This window comes from Hyla sarda, chromosome 6 (genome assembly GCF_029499605.1).
Source record: "Hyla sarda isolate aHylSar1 chromosome 6, aHylSar1.hap1, whole genome shotgun sequence".
Taxonomy (NCBI): domain Eukaryota; kingdom Metazoa; phylum Chordata; class Amphibia; order Anura; family Hylidae; genus Hyla; species Hyla sarda.
The window spans coordinates 17219970-17241127 of record NC_079194.1 but is presented as its reverse complement, the minus strand read 5'-3'; the positions used below and the strand labels follow the sequence as shown (position 1 = coordinate 17241127).

The 21158-nt window shown below is 46.1% G+C and overlaps 1 protein-coding gene across 5 annotated transcripts in view; it reads left to right on the top strand.

The window, feature by feature from the left end:
* The window catches only part of LOC130275364 (vomeronasal type-2 receptor 116-like), a 204744-nt gene that overhangs the window by 137915 nt on the left and 45671 nt on the right, over positions 1-21158 (top strand). The gene's annotated exons all lie outside the window — the stretch shown is intronic.

Genomic DNA, 21158 nt, shown 5'->3' with positions numbered 1-21158 from the left:
AGACCCCTTGAGGTACGTAACAAGGAATAAAGTGAGCCTTAATACCCCACAGGTGTTTCACGACTTTTGCATATGTAAAAAAAAAAAAAAAAATTTTCACTGAAATGTGTGTTTCCCCCCAAATTTCACATTTTTCCAAGGGTTAATAGCAGGAAATACCCCCCAATATTTGTAACCCCTTCTCTTCTGAGTATGGAGGTACCCCATAAGTTGACCTGAAGTGCACTATGGGCGAACTACAATGCTCAGAAGAGAAGGAGTCATATTTGGCTTTTTGAGAGCAAATTTTGCTCGGGGGGCATGTCGCATTTAGGAAGCCCCTATGGTGCCAGAACAGCAAAAAATACCCACATGGCATACCATTTTGGAAACTAGACCCATTGAGGAATGTAATAAGGAATAAAGTTAGCCTTTTTACCCCACAGGTGTTTCACGACTTTTGCATATGTAAAAAAAAAAAAAAAATTTCCACTAAAATGTGTTTCCCCCCTAATTTCACCTTTTTGCAAGGGTTAATAGCAGAAAATACTCCCCAAAATTTGTAACCCCATCTCTTCTGAGTATGGAGGTACCCCATAAGTTGACCTGAAGTGCACTATGGGCAAACTACAATGCTCAGAAGAGGAGTCATATTTGGCTTTTTGAGAGCAAATTTTGCTCGGGGAGCATGTCGCATTTAGGAAGCCCCTAAGGTGCCAGAACAGCAAAAAAAAAACACACATGGCATACCATTTTGGAAACTAGACCCCTTGAGGAATGTAACAAGGGGTACAGTGAGCATTTGCCCCCCACTGGTGTCTGACAGATCTTTGGAACAGTGGGCTGTACAAGTTTTCATTTTCATGGACCACTGTTCCAAAGATCCGTCAGACACTTGTGGGGGGTAAATTCTCACTGCACCCCTCATTACATTCCGTGAGGGGTGTCGTTTCCGAAATGGGGTCACATGTGGGGTTTTGTTTTTTTTGCGTTTGTCAAAACCGCTGTAACAATCAGCCACCCCTGTGCAAATCACCTCAAATGTACATGGTGCGCTCTCCCTTCTGGGCCTTGTTGTGAGCCCCCAGAGCACCTTGCGCTCACATATGGGGTATCTCTGTAGTCGGGAGAAATTGCGTTACAAATTTTGGGGGGCTTTTTTCCCTTTTACCTCTTGTGAAAATGTAAAGTATAGGGCAACATCAGCATGTTAGTGTAAAAAATAAAAAAATTTTACACTAACATTCTGGTGTAGACCCCAACATTTCCTTTTCATGAAGGGTTAAAGAAGAAAAAGCCCCCCAAACCTTGTAACGCAATTTCTCCCGAGTACAGCGATACCCCATATGTCGCCCTAAACTGTTGCCCTGAAATACGACAGGGCTCCAAAGTGAGAGCGCCATATGCATTTGAGGCCTAAATTAGGGATTTGCATAGGGGTGGACATAGGGGTATTCTACGCCAGTGATTCCCAAACAGGGTGTCTCCAGCTGTTGCAAAATTCCCAGCATGCCTGGACAGTCAACGGCTGTCCGACAATACTGGGAGTTGTTGTTTTTCAACAGCTGGAGGCTCTGCTTTGGAAACAGTGGTGTACCGGACGTTCTTATTGGGGGAGGGGGGCTGTGTAAGGGTATGTGTATATGTAGTGTTTTTAACTTTTTATTTTCTTTTGTGTTAGTGTAGTGTAGTGTTTTTAGGGTACAGTCACATGGGCGGGGGATTACAGCGAGTTTCCCAGCGCAAAATTTGCTGCATCTCAAGATGCGAGAAACCCACTGTAAAAGCCTCGCCCATGTGAATGTACCCTGTACATTCACGGGGGTGGCGGGGCGGAGGGGGGGGGGGGGCTTGAATCAGCTGTTGCAAAACCACAACTCCCAGCATGCATGGTCTGTTAGTGCATGCTGGGAGTCATAGTTTTGCAACAGCTGGAGGCACACAGGTTAGGAAACACTGAGTTAGAAAGAGACAATGTTTCCCAACCAGTGTGTCTCCAGTTGTTGCAAAACTACAACTCCCAGCATGCCCAGACAGCTGAAGGGCATGCTGGGAGTTGTAGTTTTGCAACAGCTGGAAGAGCACAGATTGAAGACCATTATACAATGGTCTCCAAACTGGGGCCCTCCAGATGTTGCAAAACTACAACTCCCAGCATGCCCAGACAGCCAAAGGCTGTCTAGGCATGCTGGGAGTTGTAGTTTTCAGACTCCTAGAAGCAGCAGTGAAGATCTTCACTGCTGCCTCTGAGGACTACATACTTACCTGCTGGTCCCGTCGCTGCTCGCCCACGTGGCCGGTCCTGCCGCTGCTCCTCGGTCCTGCCGCTGCTCCAGGTAAGTCCGCCGGTCCCCACGTGTTCCCCCCGTGTGCCGCAGGTCCCCGCAAGCCCCTGCAGCCTTCGTCCACCGTTCTGCCCGACTTCCAGGGGCGGGCAGTGCGGGGGATCTGAACTTTCACCCCAGATCACTGTGATTGGTCCACAGGGACCAATCACAGTGATCGCTGACCAGGACCATCAATTGATGGTCCTGGGGGTGAAGCAGAAGTTGTCCCCTGGTGGAAACAGCGGGACTTCTGCCAGTTAACCCGTGCGATGCTGCGCATCGCCGGGTTAACTGCATGTCATTTATAAACGCCGGGATGCGCGAACGCACTGCACAACCCGGCGTTTATATATGACATTCTGCGGGAAGGGGTTAATTCCATTTTGACTGGTGGCACTGGTATTTTTAAACGTCTTGGTTTTTTAAATGTGAGAAAGGGGCGGCAAAGTTAGTCTATTTATATAATTTATTGGGTCATGGGATTGTGCAATACACTGCCGTGCGATAGTATGTTGATGTACTGAACTCTGATTCACTGAACCCATATATTTTGCACTAGTGCACTGTATCACTTCATGTGCCGGGAGTGTTGTTGCAATGCATATTATGCTGCTCTGACCATTTTTTTCTGCTGTTTTTGCACTTTGCATTGGCACTTTATCCTCCATACCCTTACATATATCCTAGGAGAAAAAAAAAAAATTCTCTAGCCAGCCGACCTCATCACTATCTTGTAGGTATTATATTTTTTTTAACAAGAAGAGGAGATGATCCAGCGTGGGTCAATAGAAATCCAGACTTTATTAGACCTCACAGTAAAAGCAGTAAAAGCGACCAGCAGATCAGACGCGTTTCAGGCGCATGCGCCCTTCGTCAGTGATGTCATCCATCTGCACAGGTGTCAGTTAAATGCCGACCAGGTAGTGGATGGAGAGTTAACCACCAATTAAACTACACTTGGACCGCTGACAACGGTGCAGAGGAGGATACTAATACAAAACATGGACAAAATGTTAGTAAAAGTACAAGAAGCTAAAAACAATACACTAATATGCAATTTTGCACAAATGGCTTGTACAACACAGGAAAATAACATGGTGATATGAAAAAAAAAACATATAAAATGTACACCAGTTATGATCCGCTGTGAAAGTGGAACAAACGTGTGTGTGTGACTGCGGCGCTAATAATGGAACAGCAATTCTCTCTTTAAATTCAGACCCTTCGGTGCACTGGTGCCCAAAGTGAATTGCCAGAATGCCTCACGTTCCAACAATTTTCGCCGCACACAACCACCACGGGGTCCTATGTGAACACGTTCTATAGCATAAATTTGAAAATAGTTAATGTGGCCACCATGTACAGTTTTAAAATGTAAAGATGCTGCCGATCGGTTTCTTATGGCATTGCTGGTTATGTCATTGAGATGTTCCAGCGCTCTGACCCTGAGTTTCCTGGAAGTGGAGCCTACGTATTTAAGTTGGCACTGCGAACACTCAATGACATAGACTACATTATGGTGGTTACAGTTAATATAATCTTTTATCTGATAATTTTTGGTTTGCTCTGCATTGGAAAATTGTATGCATAATTTAGCATAATTACAAGTTCTACAAATCCTACAGCCACATTTAAAAAATCCTCTATTACTCAACCAGTTATTTCTATTAACTGTGTTGGACAATACCAAGCTAGGGGAAAGAATATCTCCCAGGGTTTTTGCCTTTTTTGGGACTATGTGACAACCTTTAGATAATAATTGTCACGATGCCGGCTGGCAGGAGGTGGATCCTCTGTGCCAGAGAGGGATTGGCGTGGACCGTGCTAGTGGACCGGTTCTAAGTCACTACTGGTTTTCACCAGAGCCCGCCGCAAAGCGGGATGGTCTTGCTGCGGCGGTAGTGACCAGGCCGTATCCACTAGCAACGGCTCAACCTCTCTGGCTGCTGAAGATAGGCGCGGTACAAGGGAGTAGACAGAAGCAAGGTCGGACGTAGCAGAAGGTCGGGGGCAGGCGGCAAGGTTCGTAGTCAGGATGGATAGCAGAAGTTCTGGTACACAGGCTTTGGACACACAAAAACGCTTTCACTGGCACAAGGCAACAAGATCCGGCAAGGGAGTGCATGGGAGGAGGTCAGATATAGTCAGGGACCAGGTGGAAGCCAATAAGCTAATTGGACCAGGCACCAATCATTGGTGCACTGGCCCTTTAAGTCTCAGGGAGCTGGCGCGCGCGCGCCCTAGAAAGCGGAGCCGCGCGCGCCAGCACATGACAGCAGGGGACGGGAACGGGTAAGTGACCTGGGATGCGATTCGCGAGCGGGCGCGTCCCGCTGTGCGAATCGCATCCCCGACGGCCATGACAGTGCAGCGCTCCCGGTCAGCGGGACCGACCGGGGCGCTGCGGAGAGAGAGACGCCGTACGCGCTCCGGGGAGGAGCGGGGACCCGGAGCGCTAGGCGTAACAGTACCCCCCCCCTTAGGTCTCCCCTTCTCTTTGTCCGGTAACTGCCCCCCCCGGGATGAGGACACCGGGAAAGGATGGAGGGATTCCTCAACGGCAGGCAGTACAGCAGGAGTGGGAATGGGGAGGGAGGGCAGAGGGCGAGGCCTGGCACGGGGCAGTGTGACACCAGGACGAGGGCCACGAGGAGGCACCGAGGCTTGACTGACTGGACTGGGAGGGGGGAGAGGCACTTCTTAAGGCGGGCAGAGTCCAAAACGACCTTAGGGAGACCGGATACAGGAGGAACCACAGGGTCACGGCAGGGAGTACTGGGAACCGGTTTAAGCAAGAGGTACCCCAGCTCTTGATCTCCCCTGAGGACCAATCCAGGGTTGGGGAATGGTGTTGAAGCCAGGGTAGTCCAAGGAGAATTTCAGAAGTGCAATTGGAGAGGACCAAAAACTCAATTTTCTCATGATGAGGTCCGATGCACATTAGGAGGGGCTCCGTGCGGAAACGCACGGTGCAATCCAACCTGGCTCCGTTGACCGCGGAAATGTGGAGTGGCTTGACAAGACGGGTCACCGGGATGCGGAATTTATTCACCAAGGACTCCCGAATAAAATTCCCAGAGGCACCAGAGTCCAGGCAGGCCACGGCTGAGAGGGAAGAGCTGGCTGAAGAAGAAATCCGTACAGGCACCGTGAGACGTGGAGAAGCCGACTTAGCATCAAGAGACGCCACACCCACGAGAGCTGGGTGCGAGCGTGCGTTTCCCAGACGTGGAGGACGGATAGGGCAATCCACCAAAAAATGTTCGGTACTGGCACAGTACAGACAAAGATTCTCTTCCTTACGGCGATTCCTCTCTTCCAGGGTCAGGCGAGACCGATCCACTTGCATGGCCTCCTCGGCGGGAGGCCTAGGCGCAGATTGCAATGGAGACTGTGGGAGAGGTGTCCAGAGATCTAAGTCTTTTTCCTGGCGGAGCTCTTGATGCCTCTCAGAAAAACGCATGTCAATGCGAGTGGCTAGATGAATGAGTTCATGCAGATTAGCAGGAGTATCTCGTGCGGCCAGAACATCTTTAATGTTGCTGGATAGGCCTTTTTTAAAGGTCGCGCAGAGGGCCTCATTATTCCAGGATAGTTCAGAAGCAAGAGTACGGAATTGTATGGCGTACTCGCCAACGGAAGAATTACCCTGGACCAGGTTCAGCAGGGCAGTCTCAGCAGAAGAGGCTCGGGCAGGTTCCTCAAAGACACTTCGAATTTCCGAGAAGAAGGAGTGTACAGAGGCAGTGACGGGGTCATTGCGGTCCCAGAGCGGTGTGGCCCATGACAGGGCTTTTCCAGACAGAAGGCTGACTACGAAAGCCACCTTAGACCTTTCAGTAGGAAACAGGTCCGACATCATCTCCAAGTGCAGGGAACATTGCGAAAGAAAGCCACGGCAAAACTTAGAGTCCCCATTAAATTTGTCCGGCAAGGACAGGCGGAGGCTAGGAGTGGCCACTCGCTGCGGAAGGGGTGCAGGAGCTGGCGGAGGAGATGATTGCTGCTGAAGTTGCGACTGAAGTTGCTGCACAATGGTGAATACTTCCGACAGCTGGTGGGTTAGATGGGCGATCTGTCGGGATTGCTGGGCGACCACCGTGGTGATATCAGAGATATAAGGCAGAGGGACGTCAGCGGGATCCATGGCCGGATCTACTGTCACGATGCCGGCTGGCAGGAGGTGGATCCTCTGTGCCAGAGAGGGATTGGCGTGGACCGTGCTAGTGGACCGGTTCTAAGTCACTACTGGTTTTCACCAGAGCCCGCCGCAAAGCGGGATGGTCTTGCTGCGGCGGTAGTGACCAGGTCGTATCCACTAGCAATGGCTCAACCTCTCTGGCTGCTGAAGATAGGCGCGGTACAAGGGAGTAGACAGAAGCAAGGTCGGACGTAGCAGAAGGTCGGGGGCAGGCGGCAAGGTTCGTAGTCAGGATGGATAGCAGAAGTTCTGGTACACAGGCTTTGGACACACAAAAATGCTTTCACTGGCACAAGGCAACAAGATCCGGCAAGGGAGTGCATGGGAGGAGGTCAGATATAGTCAGGGACCAGGTGGAAGCCAATAAGCTAATTGGACCAGGCACCAATCATTGGTGCACTGGCCCTTTAAGTCTCAGGGAGCTGGCGCGCGCGCGCCCTAGAGAGCGGAGCCGCGCGCGCCAGCACATGACAGCAGGGGACGGGAACGGGTAAGTGACCTGGGATGCGATTCGCGAGCGGGCGCGTCCCGCTGTGCGAATCGCATCCCCGACGGCCATGACAGTGCAGCGCTCCCGGTCAGCGGGACCGACCGGGGCGCTGCGGAGAGAGAGACGCCGTACGCGCTCCGGGGAGGAGCGGGGACCCGGAGCGCTAGGCGTAACAATAATTTTGCTACAATTTCATCCTGTCTCAGGAAATGGAGGTGTCTATTGATAATGTTCTTGACCTGTGTAAATTGGGGAGAATAAGTGAGTGCTATGACCGGTTTGTTCTGAAAATTAGAGTGACTGTGTTGTGAACAGTTAATAGGTGGAGAAATTAGACGAGAACGGTCCTTTTTAGCAACAATAGTTTTAGCTCTGGATAAAGTACGTTTAGTTTAGCCTCTATTCGCGAGCCTACGTGAAGCCTCACTAATTTGAGACTCGCAAGTAGAGGGACCACTACAATTTCTTTTTATCCGTGTAAATTCTCCTACTGGAATAGCCCTGATGGTATGTGGCGGATGATTACTATCAGCTCTGAGAATGGTGTTACCTGCAGTGGGTTTGCGGAACGTTGAAACAGAAATGATATGATCTGGTACTGAGCTGAATTCAAGGTCAAGGAAGGAAATGCTGGATGGGTGTGAATGATGAGTGAATTTAAGATTGTAGGAATTGTCATTAATGTATTCCAGGAACAGTGGTATGGCAGACATATCACCCCTCCAAATCAGGAGGAGATCATCTATGAATCTGCCATACCACTGCACGTGGGAAACAAATGGATTGGATGTGGAAAAGAGGTACTTGGATTCCCAATATGACATAGTCAGATTGGCTAAAGAAGGTGAATGTCTAGCGCCCATGGAAACGCCACTAGTTTGAATGAAGAACATGCGGTCAAAAGAAAAAAAGTTATGTGTCATGAGATACCATGTGCTCATTTTAATAAATTCTTTTAAATCAGAGGTATAGTCACTGTGGTTGTCCAAATGGTACATCAGTGCCTCCATGGCAACATGCCAGGGAATACTGGTGTACAATGAGACAACATCACAAGTTAACCAACTATGCTCTGGCCTCCATGTTAGGTGTTCGAAAGCTCTAAGAACATCTCTAGAATCTTTAAGATACCCAGGGACCCTTTGGACCATGGGCTGAAGCATTTGATCAGTCCATATGGAAAGTTTTTCTGAAAGGGAGCCGCAAGAAGATACAATCGGTCTCATAGGGGGGGTAAGATTAGTTTATGGGTTTTGGGTAGGCCATACATGATGGGGATAATGGGTTCATCCACCAGCATGTATTCCCTATCCCTGTTCGGACACTCCACAGTCTTCAGCTGTTCCACAGCGTCATCTTTCAAAAAACTCCAAGCGCAAAGGAAACCCTCCCGGAGGGGGGGAAGAAAACACAACAGACGTGGCCACTCCCAGATTGAGGAGCCAAGTGACGAGAAATTAACAGTGTTAAATTTATCTAATAGGACACTCACTCCTGACCAAATCAGTGTCCTTAGTAGGGGAATGAATTTCTCCCCATCTAACGATCTGCAAATTTTTAAAATGTTATGTGAAATTAACAAGTTTGTACGAAATTTGACAATCAAAAAACATTTTTTTCGCAGATGTTGTTATGGATTATAATGTACCTATCTCTCGTAATAATTATGCTAACGAATTTTGTGGATTACATTTCTCGGAGCAGGTGGCCTTATGCACATTACAAGATTTAGCTGGAGAACAATCAGATGCAGTTACCAATAGCAACCATGCTCATAGAAATGCTAACCCTTATTTTTATCCTCTTCAATCTAGAACCAATGGTATGGATTTATTCCAAAATGCAGTGGAGGTGGATTTAATTGCATTGGTTAACAGTCGATCAGGACTGCCCAACAAACATCACAACCTTTCGCACAGTGAAAATGCCGCTCTCAATGAACTTAGTATTGCAGATGATATAGTCATTAAAATGTCTGATAAGGGTGGCACAGTCACTGTGATGGATAAGGCGATTTATATGCAACAAATTAATGATCTACTTTTGGATACAAATGTGTACAAAAAATTGGATTTTGATCCTACCGCCAAGTTTAAAAATGAGTTGGATAAACTACTGAGTGAGGGGGTTAGTTTGGGTGTCATTTCAAACAGGGATAGGGAATACATGCTGGTGGATGAACCCATTATCCCCATCATGTATGGCCTACCCAAAACCCATAAACTAATCTTACCCCCCCCCTATGAGACCGATTGTATCTTCTTGCGGCTCCCTTTCAGAAAAACTTTCCATATGGACTGATCAAATGCTTCAGCCCATGGTCCAAAGGGTCCCTGGGTATCTTAAAGATTCTAGAGATGTTCTTAGAGCTTTCGAACACCTAACATGGAGGCCAGAGCATAGTTGGTTAACTTGTGATGTTGTCTCATTGTACACCAGTATTCCCTGGCATGTTGCCATGGAGGCACTGATGTACCATTTGGACAACCACAGTGACTATACCTCTGATTTAAAAGAATTTATTAAAATGAGCACATGGTATCTCATGACACATAACTTTTTTTCTTTTGACCGCATGTTCTTCATTCAAACTAGTGGCGTTTCCATGGGCGCTAGACATTCACCTTCTTTAGCCAATCTGACTATGTCATATTGGGAATCCAAGTACCTCTTTTCCACATCCAATCCATTTGTTTCCCATGTGCAGTGGTATGGCAGATTCATAGATGATCTCCTCCTGATTTGGAGGGGTGATATGTCTGCCATACCACTGTTCCTGGAATACATTAATGACAATTCCTACAATCTTAAATTCACTCATCATTCACACCCATCCAGCATTTCCTTCCTTGACCTTGAATTCAGCTCAGTACCAGATCATATCATTTCTGTTTCAACGTTCCGCAAACCCACTGCAGGTAACACCATTCTCAGAGCTGATAGTAATCATCCGCCACATACCATCAGGGCTATTCCAGTAGGAGAATTTACACGGATAAAAAGAAATTGTAGTGGTCCCTCTACTTGCGAGTCTCAAATTAGTGAGGCTTCACGTAGGCTCGCGAATAGAGGCTACACTAAACGTACTTTATCCAGAGCTAAAACTATTGTTGCTAAAAAGGACCGTTCTCGTCTAATTTCTCCACCTATTAACTGTTCACAACACAGTCGCTCTAATTTTCAGAACAAACCGGTCATAGCACTCACTTATTCTCCCCAATTTACACAGGTCAAGAACATTATCAATAGACACCTCCATTTCCTGAGACAGGATGAAATTGTAGCAAAATTATTATCTAAAGGTTGTCACATAGTCCCAAAAAAGGCAAAAACCCTGGGAGATATTCTTTCCCCTAGCTTGGTATTGTCCAACACAGTTAATAGAAATAACTGGTTGAGTAATAGAGGATTTTTTAAATGTGGCGGTAGGATTTGTAGAACTTGTAATTATGCTAAATTATGCATACAATTTTCCAATGCAGAGCAAACCAAAAATTATCAGATAAAAGATTATATTAACTGTAACCACCATAATGTAGTCTATGTCATTGAGTGTTCGCAGTGCCAACTTAAATATGTAGGCTCCACTTCCAGGAAACTCAGGGTCAGAGCGCTGGAACATCTCAATGACATAACCAGCAATGCCATAAGAAACCGATCGGCAGCATCTTTACATTTTAAAACTGTACATGGTGGCCACATTAACTATTTTCAAATTTATGCTATAGAACGTGTTCACATAGGACCCCGTGGTGGTTGTGTGCGGCGAAAATTGTTGGAACGTGAGGCATTCTGGCAATTCACTTTGGGCACCAGTGCACCGAAGGGTCTGAATTTAAAGAGAGAATTGCTGTTCCATTATTAGCGCTGCAGTCACACACACACGTTTGTTCCACTTTCACAGCGGATCATAACTGGTGTACATTTTATATGTTTTTTTTTTCATATCACCATGTTATTTTCCTGTGTTGTACAAGCCATTTGTGCAAAATTGCATATTAGTGTATTGTTTTTAGCTTCTTGTACTTTTACTAACATTTTGTCCATGTTTTGTATTAGTATCCTCCTCTGCACCGTTGTCAGCGGTCCAAGTGTAGTTTAATTGGTGGTTAACTCTCCATCCACTACCTGGTCGGCATTTAACTGACACCTGTGCAGATGGATGACATCACTGACGAAGGGCGCATGCGCCTGAAACGCGTCTGATCTGCTGGTTGCTTTTACTGCTTTTACTGTGAGGTCTAATAAAGTCTGGATTTCTATTGACCCACGCTGGATCATCTCCTCTTCTTGTTTGAATCCATGTGCACCGGGCTGGGTGCGGATCCGTGTCGGGGGCGCATTGGTGGAGCTAGCTGGATTTTTCTGAACTATACTTGCCACATTATATTTTTTTTACATGTTTTGTGTGCTTTTTATGTGACTTTATTTTATCTCTTTGTTTAACCCCTTAAGGACCAGAGGGTTTTATGTTTTTGCACTTTCGTTTTTTCCTCCTTACCTTTAAAAATCATAACCCTTTCCTTTCAATTTTGCACCTAAAAATCCATATGATGGCTTATTTTTTGCGCCACCAATTCTACTTTGTAATGACAACAGTCATTTTACCCAAAAATCTACGGCGAAACGGAAAGAAAAATCATTGTGAGACAAAATTGAAAAAAAAAAACGCCATTTTGTAACTTTTGGGGGCTTCTGTTTCTACGCAGTAAATTTTTTTGGTAAAAATTACACATTCTCTTTATTCTGTAGGTCCATACGATTAAAATGATACTGTATTTATGTCGGTTTGATTTTGTCGTACTTCTGAAAAAAATCCTAACTACATGCAGGAAAATTTATACGTTTAAAATTATTTTACTGAGTATGGGTCGGTATGAGGGCTAATTTTTTGCGCAGTGATCTGAAGTTTTTAGCGGTACCCTTTTTGTATTGATCGGACTTGTTGATCACTTTTTATAAATTTTTTCATTATATAAAAAGTGACCAAAAATACACTATTTTGGACTTTGGAATTTTTTTGCGCTTACGCCATTGACCGTGCAGTTTAATTAATTATATATTTTTATAATTCGGACATTTCCGCACGCGGCAATACCACATATGTTTATTTTTATTTACAAAGTTTTTTTAATGGGAAAAGGGGGGTGATTCAAACTTTTAATAGGGGAGGTGTTAAATGATCTTTATTCACTTTTTTTTCCCACTTTTTTTTGCAGTGTTATAGCTCCCATAGGGACCTATAACACTGCACACACTGATCTTTTACATTGATCACTGGTTTCTCATAGGAAACCAGTGATCGATGATTCTGCCGCTTGACTGCTCATGCCTGGATCTCATGCACTGAGCAGTCATTCAGCGATCGGACACCAGGAGGCAAGGTAGGAGACCCTCCTCGTGTCTAACAGCTGTTCGGGATGACGCGATTTCGCCGCGGCGATCCCGAACAGCTCCCTGAGCTAACCGGCATGGTTTCACTTTCACTTTAGACACAGCGTTCAACTTTGAACGCAGCGTCTAAAGGGTTAATAGTGCATAGCACCGCGATCACTGCCGCACGCTATTAGCCACGGGTCCCGGCCGGGCCCGACCTGCTAAGTTATAGAAAGGGTAAGGACCCATGACATACCGGTACGTCTTGAGTCCGCTCCCATTCTATAGCGTGGCCCCCGCGTCATAGCGGGTCGGGCCCGGCCGCTAATAGCGCGCGGCTCTAATCAAAGTTGAACGTTGCGTCTAAAGTGAAAGTAAAACAATGACGGTTAGCTCAGGGAGCTGTTCGGGATCGCCGTGAGGAAATTGCGGCATCCCAAACAGATTACAGGACAGCTGTCTGATCGCCGTATGACAGCTCAGTGCCTGAGATCCAGGCAGGAGCAGTCAAGCGGCAGATTCATCCATCAGTGCTTTCTTATGTGAAACCACTGATCAATGTAAAAGATCAGTGTGTGCAGTGTTATAGGCCCCTATGGGAGCTATAACACTGCAAAAAAAAGCAAAAAAAAGTGAATAAAGATCATTTAACACCTTCCCTAATAAAAGTTTGAATCACCCCCCTTTTCCCATAAAAAAAACAAAAAAAACAGTGTAAATAAAAATTAATATAAACATATGTGGTATCGCCACGTGCAGAAATGTCCGAATTATAATAATATATCATTAATTAAACCGCAAGGTCAATGGCGTACGCGCAAAAAAATTCCAAAGATCAATAAGTCCTATCAATGCAAAAACGGTACCGCTGAAAACTTCAGATCATGACGCAAAAAAATGAGCCCTCATACCGCCCCATACACCAAAAATTTAAAAGTTATAGGGGTCAGAAGATGACAATTTTAAACGTATTCATTTTCCTGCATGTAGTTATGATTTTTTTCAGAAGTACGACAAAATCAAACCTACATACGTAGAGTTTCATTGTAATCGTATGGACCTACAGAATAAAGAGAAGGTGTCATGTTTACCGAAAAATATATTGTGTAGAAACGGAAGACCCCAAAATTACAAAATTGTGTTTTTTTTCAATTTTGTCTCACAATGATTTGTTTTCCTTTTCGCCGTACATTTTTGGGTAAAATGACTGACGTCATTACAAAATAGAATTGGTGGCGCAAAAAATAAGTCATCGTATGGATTTTTCGGTGCAAAATGGAAAGAGTTATGATTTTTTAAAGGTAAGGAGGAAAATGCAAAAAATGGAAAAAAAAAATGGGTCCTTAGGGGGTTAATGTGACTTCAATAAAGGATACAGTATTTGACATACATTTGAGTCTACCATTTTTTTGTAGGATGTATGTTTATGGGTAGCATCACCGTAATGGTGGAGTTTTTGTAGGATTCATAGTTATTTGTTTACTTCAGTTACCTGTATTTGGTGGCTGGTATCGAATTGATTTGTTTCTCTTTTCCCCGGAAGTTTATTTTCTTCATCCTACAAAGTGAGTGTTGTTTCGGACCTTTCCCAGCTTGCTGTGCGGCCCAAGACAATACCTCACAAGTCAAGTGATGAAAGGGGCTTGGCTGCTTTGTCTGTTGTGTGTGAAGCTGGCCCCTTATGATGTTACCAGCACACGTGTGTGTATTCTTCATGACTCAGATCCACAACTTGTGTGTCAGGTTGTCCTATGCTGCAATGGGTGGGGTGACTGATGTGTGAGAGGGAAATAAAGGATTGAAACAAAGGATTCTGGGGATTGTAGTCTAAGGCTCCTTTCTCACTATACTGTTGCTCCGTTACAAAGACCTGTTAGATCTTGCGCTCCGGCCTGACACTCTGACCGTGAGCACATTCCCCCTCTCACTTCCCCAGACTGCGGGGCTGGGATTCGCATCACCGGGATGCACCTGCATGTGAGTTCCAGGCCCTCTCTCACCTCCATGCTCGTCTCCTGCTTCTGTCTTCTCTCAGCGCCCGCCTCCTAGGGCACGCGCGCCGGAGCTCTTTGATTTAAAGGGCCAGTGCGCCCGTAATTGTTGTTTGCACCTGCTCTGTTTTTTTATATATTTCCGCACCTCCTATCACTCCCAGACGGATCTTTGTTGCCCTAGTGCCTAGTGAAAGCGTTTTCTGTGTTGCTTTTCTGTTTTCCAGACGCTTGTATTCCATGACCTGACCCTGCTCATTGCCGCCTGCCTACTGACCTCCTGCCAAGTTCCTGTCTACGCACCTGTGCCGGCTGCCCTGACCTCCGGCTATCCAAATTACGACTTGCCTATCCCTTTTGTGCCTCGCATCACCTCAGCCGCCTGTGTGGTCGAATTGTGTCAGGGGTAGTGACCTAGGCACCCCTGCCGCAGCAAGACCATTGCGGGGGGCTCTGGTGAAAACCAGCGGCACCTTAGGCTCCGCTCCCTGGCATGGCCCATGTCATCTGCCACACAGGTCCAGCAGTTAGCCCATCAGGCGCAACAACTGAGTCAATTGTCAGCCATGGTGCAGCAGCTACTAGCCATGCAGCAACAGCAGCAGCTGCAACCTGCTCCAGTCTCTCCACCTGATCCTGCAGCTCCTTCTGGCTCCAAGCTTCATTTACCCTTACTCATGAAGTATGATGGTGATCCAAAGATCTGTAGAGGCTTTGTGACTCAGTGTTCCATGCATCTGGAGCTCATGGTGGATCAGTTACCGACAGAACAAGCTAAGGTGGCATTTGTGGTCAGTGTTTTGTCTGGGAAAGCCCTGGCCTGGGCTACACCTCTCTGGGATCGTAATGATCCGGATTCCTCTAACCTGATGACTTTCCTTGCTGAATTCCGTAGTGTTTTTGAAGAACCCGCACGAGCCTCCTCTGCCGAGACTGCTCTACTGAACCTCTGACAAGGGAATTCCTCTGTTGGAGAATATGCAGTTCAATTTTGCACTCTTGCCTCTGAACTGGCATGGAACGATGAGGCCTTGTGCGCTACATTTAAAAAAGGACTGTCCAGCTAAATTAAGGATGCTCTTGCTGCACAAGATCCTCCATCTACCCTGTGTGAACTAATCCTTTTAGCCACACGTATTGATGTGTGTTTTGCTGCGAGGCAGGAAGAACTTCATATGGAGAGAGAACCTGCCCGAACACAGTGATTTTCTCGCTTGGCACCCATGTTCCAACGTCCACCTCTACAGTCTTCTTTGCCTCTTTCCGAAGAGGCTATGCAAGTGGACCGTTCTCGCTTGATGCAGCTGGAAAGATCCCAATGAAGCAATGAGAATTAGTACTTATATTGTGCCAGTCCAGGGCACTTTCTTAAAGACTGTGCTATACGTCCACAGCGTCCGGGAAATGCTCTCACCTAGGACACGAAGGAGAGGTGTCCCTAGGTGTGTATTCTACCTCCCCTCGATTGACCATTCCAGTTTAGATTTACGCTTCTGTCAAGTCTTCATTCCTCGCTTCTGCATTTTTGGACTTCTTTGATGCATCCTTGGTCCATAAAATATCATCTTCCTGTGACTCGGCTTGCAAAGCCTTTGTTTATTTCTTCAGTTAATGGACAAAATCTGGACTGTAAGATGCTATTCCGCATAGAGCCTCTTGTCATGCAAGTGGGAGTCTTGCATAATGAAAACATGTAATTCTATGTGCTTCCTCATTGTATTTCTTCTTGGTCTTCCTTGGCTCCAACGGCATTCTCCGTAACTTGACTGGAGATCGGGTGAAATCACAAGCTGGGGACAGTTTTGTCGAAATCACTGTCTTGTGCCAGTCCAGTCTAACACTGTCTTGTCTCTGCCTCCTGTGCCTGGTTTGCCTCTTCCATATCAAGATTTTTCAGATGCATTCTGCGATTGCCCTTACGATTGCCCCATTGACTTACTGCCTGGAACTATGCCTCCTCGAGGAAAAATCTATCCATTATCTGTTCCAGAGACTCAAGCCATGGCAAAATATATCCAAGAGAACCTCCAGAAGGGATTTATCCGGAAGTCCTCCTCTCCTGCCAGAGCAGGTTTCTTCTTTGTAGGGAAGAAGGATGGTTCTCTTCGTCCATGTATAGATTACAAGGGCCTTAACAAGATCACAATCAAAAAATGTTATCCTCTTCCTCTGATCTCTGACTTTTTTGATCGTCTACGTGGTGCCAAAGTCTTCACTAAGTTGGACTTGTGGGGAGCCTATAATCTTATCCATATCCACGAAGGAGATGAATGGAAAACGTCCTTCAATACCCACGATGGACACATGCCTTTCGGTCTTTGTAATGCTCAAGATGTCTTTCAAGAATTTGTCAATGACATCTTCCAAGACCTCCTCTACCCCTTTGTTGTTGTATATCTTGATGACATTCTGATCTTCTCACCTAATTTGGAGGATCATCGCTCACATGTCCGTCTGGTTCTTCAGCGCCTTTGGGAGAATCATCTATATGCTAAACTGGAGAAATGCTTATTCAAGAGATCTTGTCTTTCGTTCCTTGGTTACATAGTTTGTCACTAAGGTATCCAGATGGATCCTGATAAACTGATTGCGATATTAGATTGGCCTCGCCCTACTGGACTTTGGGCTATTCTATGCTTGCTGGGATTTGCCAATTATTATCATCAGTTTATCCCATATTTCTCTTCCTTGGTCGCTCCGATTGTGGCTCCCACAAAGAAGAGTTCTAACCTCAAGTCTTGGCCTCCTGAAGCCAAGGAGGCCTTTTCTCGCTTAAAGTAGGCATTTGCCTCAGCTTCCGTGCTTACTAGACCAGATCACGAGAAACCCTTTGCTTTGGAGGTGGATGCTTCATCTGCAGGAGCCGGTGCTGTTCTAACCCCAAAAAAACTCCAAAGGCAAAATTGTAACCTGTGGTTTCTTTTCTAAGACTTTCTCGCCTACAGAGAGGAACTACTCTATTGGAGATCGAGAACTCATTGCTAACCTTGGAGGACACCTTGGAAGAGTGGTGTCACTTATTAGAAGGTTCACCCCATCCGGTCAGTATCTATTCTGATCATAAGAATCTCCTATATCTACAATCTGCTCAGCGCTTAAACCCTTGCAAGGCTAGATGGTCTCTTTTCTTTTCCAGGTTTAATTTCTTCATTCATTTCCATCCAGCTGACAAAAACATCAGAGCCGATGCTCTTTCCAGATCCTCCGATGTTGTGGGAACGGACTCCACAACTAAGCACGTTATCCCTCCAGAGCGATTGATTTCAGCAGCTCCTGACAATCTTCAGCATCTTCCTCCTGGGAAATCCTTTGTGGCCGCCAAATTGAGATGCAAAGTCCTGAAATGGGGTCATTCTTCTTTGTTGGCAGGTAATCCTGGAATTCGTAAGACCTTACTACTAATCTCCCAGCACTACTGGTGGCCCCAACTCGATGTCTCCAATTTAGTCCGATTCTGTGTTACCTGTGCCCGTGACAAGACTCCTCTGCAGAAACCTGAGGGACTCTTACAGCCATTGCCCATTCCGAAGATTCCCTGGTCCAACATCGCTATAGATTTTATTACCGATCTGCCACCATCCTGTAAAACACGGTCATCTTGGTGGTGGTTGATCTATTTTCCAAGATGGCTCATTTCATTCAACTACCAGGTCTTCCATCTGCCCCACAGCTGGCGAAGCACCTCCTTCAACATATTTTTTGCCTACATGGTCTACCCAATCATATCGTCTCGGATCGCGGAGTTCAGTTTGTCTCCAGGTTCTGGTGTGCTCTCTGTTCCCTTCTTGACATAAATCTGGACTTCTCCTCTGCTTACCACCCTCAGTCGAACGTTCAGGCCGAGAGGGTAAATCAAATTCTGAATACTTATCTCTGTCATTTTGTTTCTGCCGGTCAGGACCTTCTTCCTTGGGCTGAATTCTCCTATAATCATAAGGATTCTGAGTCCACAAGAACTTCTCCATTTTTTGTTGTGTATGGACATCATCTCCGTTCTCCTCTTCCAGTTCCAGTTTTCTCCGGTGCCAGCTGTTGATGAACTCGTCCGAGACTTCTCTTCCATTTGGCAACAAACTCGGCATTCTTTGACTCTTGCCTCCTCACGCATGAAGACCCAAGCAGATAAGAAAAGAAGACCTCCTCCATCTTCTTCTGCCGGTAACAAAGTTTGGTTATCCTACAGGTATTTTCGCTTCAAGATTCCCAGCTACTAGATGGGTCCTCAGTTTCTGTGTCCGTTCGAGGTCTTGCAAAAAATCAATCCAGTCTCATTTAAACTCTGTTTTCCTTCTTCACTTTGTATTCCCAATTCTTTTCATGTCTCTGTCCTCAAACCTCTGGTACTAAACCGTTGCTCACAAAAGAACACTGCTCCCATGCCCATCTGAGGTTCCTCAGATGTTTACCAGGTCAAATAAATTTTTGCCACCAAGACCGTGCGAGGAACACGATTCTTCTTGGCTGACTGGAGGGGATTTGGCCCTGGGGAGAGATCCTGGGAGCAGGAGGAGAACATCCTGGACCGTAATCTCCTCAAGCATTTTATTGAGCCTAAAAAAGAGGGGGTGACCAAATGGGGGGGGGTACTGTTACATCTTGCGCTCTGGCCAGACACGCTGGCCTAGAGCGCATTCCCCCTCTCACTTCCCCAGACGGCGGAGCTGGGATTCCCATCGTGGAACACGCCAGTATGCGAGTCCCAGCCCATCTCTCACCTCTGTGCCCATCTCCTGATTCTGTCTTCTCTCAGTGCAGGCACACATGCCCCGCCTCCTTGGGCATCCATGCTGGAGCTCTTTGATTTAAAGGGCCAGTGTGCCCGTAATTGTTGTTTGCAACTCCCATCACTCCTTGAGGAATCTTTTTTGTCCTAGTGCCTAGTGAAAGTGATTTATGTGTTGTCTTGCAGTTTTCCAGACCCTTGTATACCGTGACCTGACCCTACTCATTGTCGCCTGCCTACTGGCCACCTGCTACGTTCCTGCTACCTAAGAAAACTCTTAAAAACGTCCATTAAAAAATCCCATTATTGTCTATGGGATTTTTTGATTATCCGTTCTCAGCCATTATAGCCCTTTATGACTAACAGACGTAATTTGTGACGGGAGAAAAAACATCACATGCACTAATTTTTCACCAGTCACAAATAATGTCCATTAGTCATAACGGGTGAGAACGGATAATCAAAAAATCCCATAGACATGAATGTGATTTTTTAACGGACATTTTTAAGGCTTTTCTTAGGTTTTCTTAACAGGACATTGTAACAGGTCTTTGTAATGGAAAAACAGTATAGTGTGAAAGGAGCCTAAGGGGATCCATGGAAAACGGAAGTAGCTAATTCGAAATAACAAGCCAGCAGCATGATGGGGGCACAGGACGTGGCCACTTACCACCAACACAAGCACAGATCCTTGGTAAGCATGTCCATTACTGTATGTCACTTTATTAGTAAGTCACCTTATGTAGGATAATGCCTTTATACTGAATGTGGATTTCTAAGGTGGCACCATTGCTGATTGGGGACTTTAAGGAAGACCTTTTTAAAGGGGGCAGCAATGGGTATTTTTACTGAGTGAAGGCACATGAAGGGCACATTTACTGAGGAGATACTAAAAAGCATTAGTTCTGAATAGGGCTACTAAAAAGCATTACTCCTGAGTAAGACAGAATAAGGGGCAATATTATTGAATGGGAGCATAAAGAGGCATTATTACAGAGTGAAGGCACTAAGGAGCACCATTACTTAGTGGCTCCATTACTGAGTGGGGGCACTAGGGCACAAAGGGGGCACTATTACTGAGTTGGAGCACTAAGGGGCATTATTTCTAAGTGCATGAGAAAAGTGGACAGAGATCGGCACTGGCATCTATGGTTTTAAATAGTCTCTAGCAGGCTCTGGCTATCTGCCGAACCCTCAGTGCTGCAGCAAAGCAATCAACTAGCTGGAACCAAACGAGGTGCTCGATCCTCCAGAGCATACAGTGCAACATCCATAAATGAGAAATAAAGAATAAGGAGGCACTCAAAGGTTTCACGGTGCAGCAGTTTTCATTTATTTTCAGTGCAGGGTTGGAGCAGTACAGCATACGCAGGATGCCATTGCAGGAGCACAGGTGCAGTGACAATTGTTTCACGCCCCTTCTGGGCGTTTCATCAGACTACCTTCACTCCCCCATCACACAGGTAAATACCATTCCCATAGTGACGTGTGGTGTGGCGTGCGCCCTCCACACCACACGTCACTATGGGAATGGTATTTACCTGTGTGATGGGGGTGAAATACAGCCCCCTGACAATCCCTGCAAAGCTCATCTAAGACTGCCAAGACCAAGCAGCAGCTTCTACAGCTACCGAGCACCTGGCCATCACATAATCACCGACAGGAAAGCACAATGGTTACTGGATAACTGTATACTGGTTCCATGTAATGTATAAAATGACTAGAAAGGCAGGGACATTAAGGCAATGATCATACATTGGAATGTCCACACGGAAAATCTCCATGCAGAGATTTTCTGCAAACTGCAGGCGGCATAATATGCATTCCATGCCGTGTCTGCAGAAAGAATGAACACGTTCATTCTTTTTGTGGACATGAAAATCGGAACTTCCATGCCGGAAACTTCTGGCATGGAAATTCCGGCGTGTGCACAGCGCAGCAGAATCCTGTTGAATTCAACAGAACTTTGCTGCAGTGGAATCTCTGTGCTGAATTCCAATGCGGAATTCTGGACATTCGGACATGTGAACATGGCCTAATAATCCCTACATTCTCTCTGGAGACCCCAGCT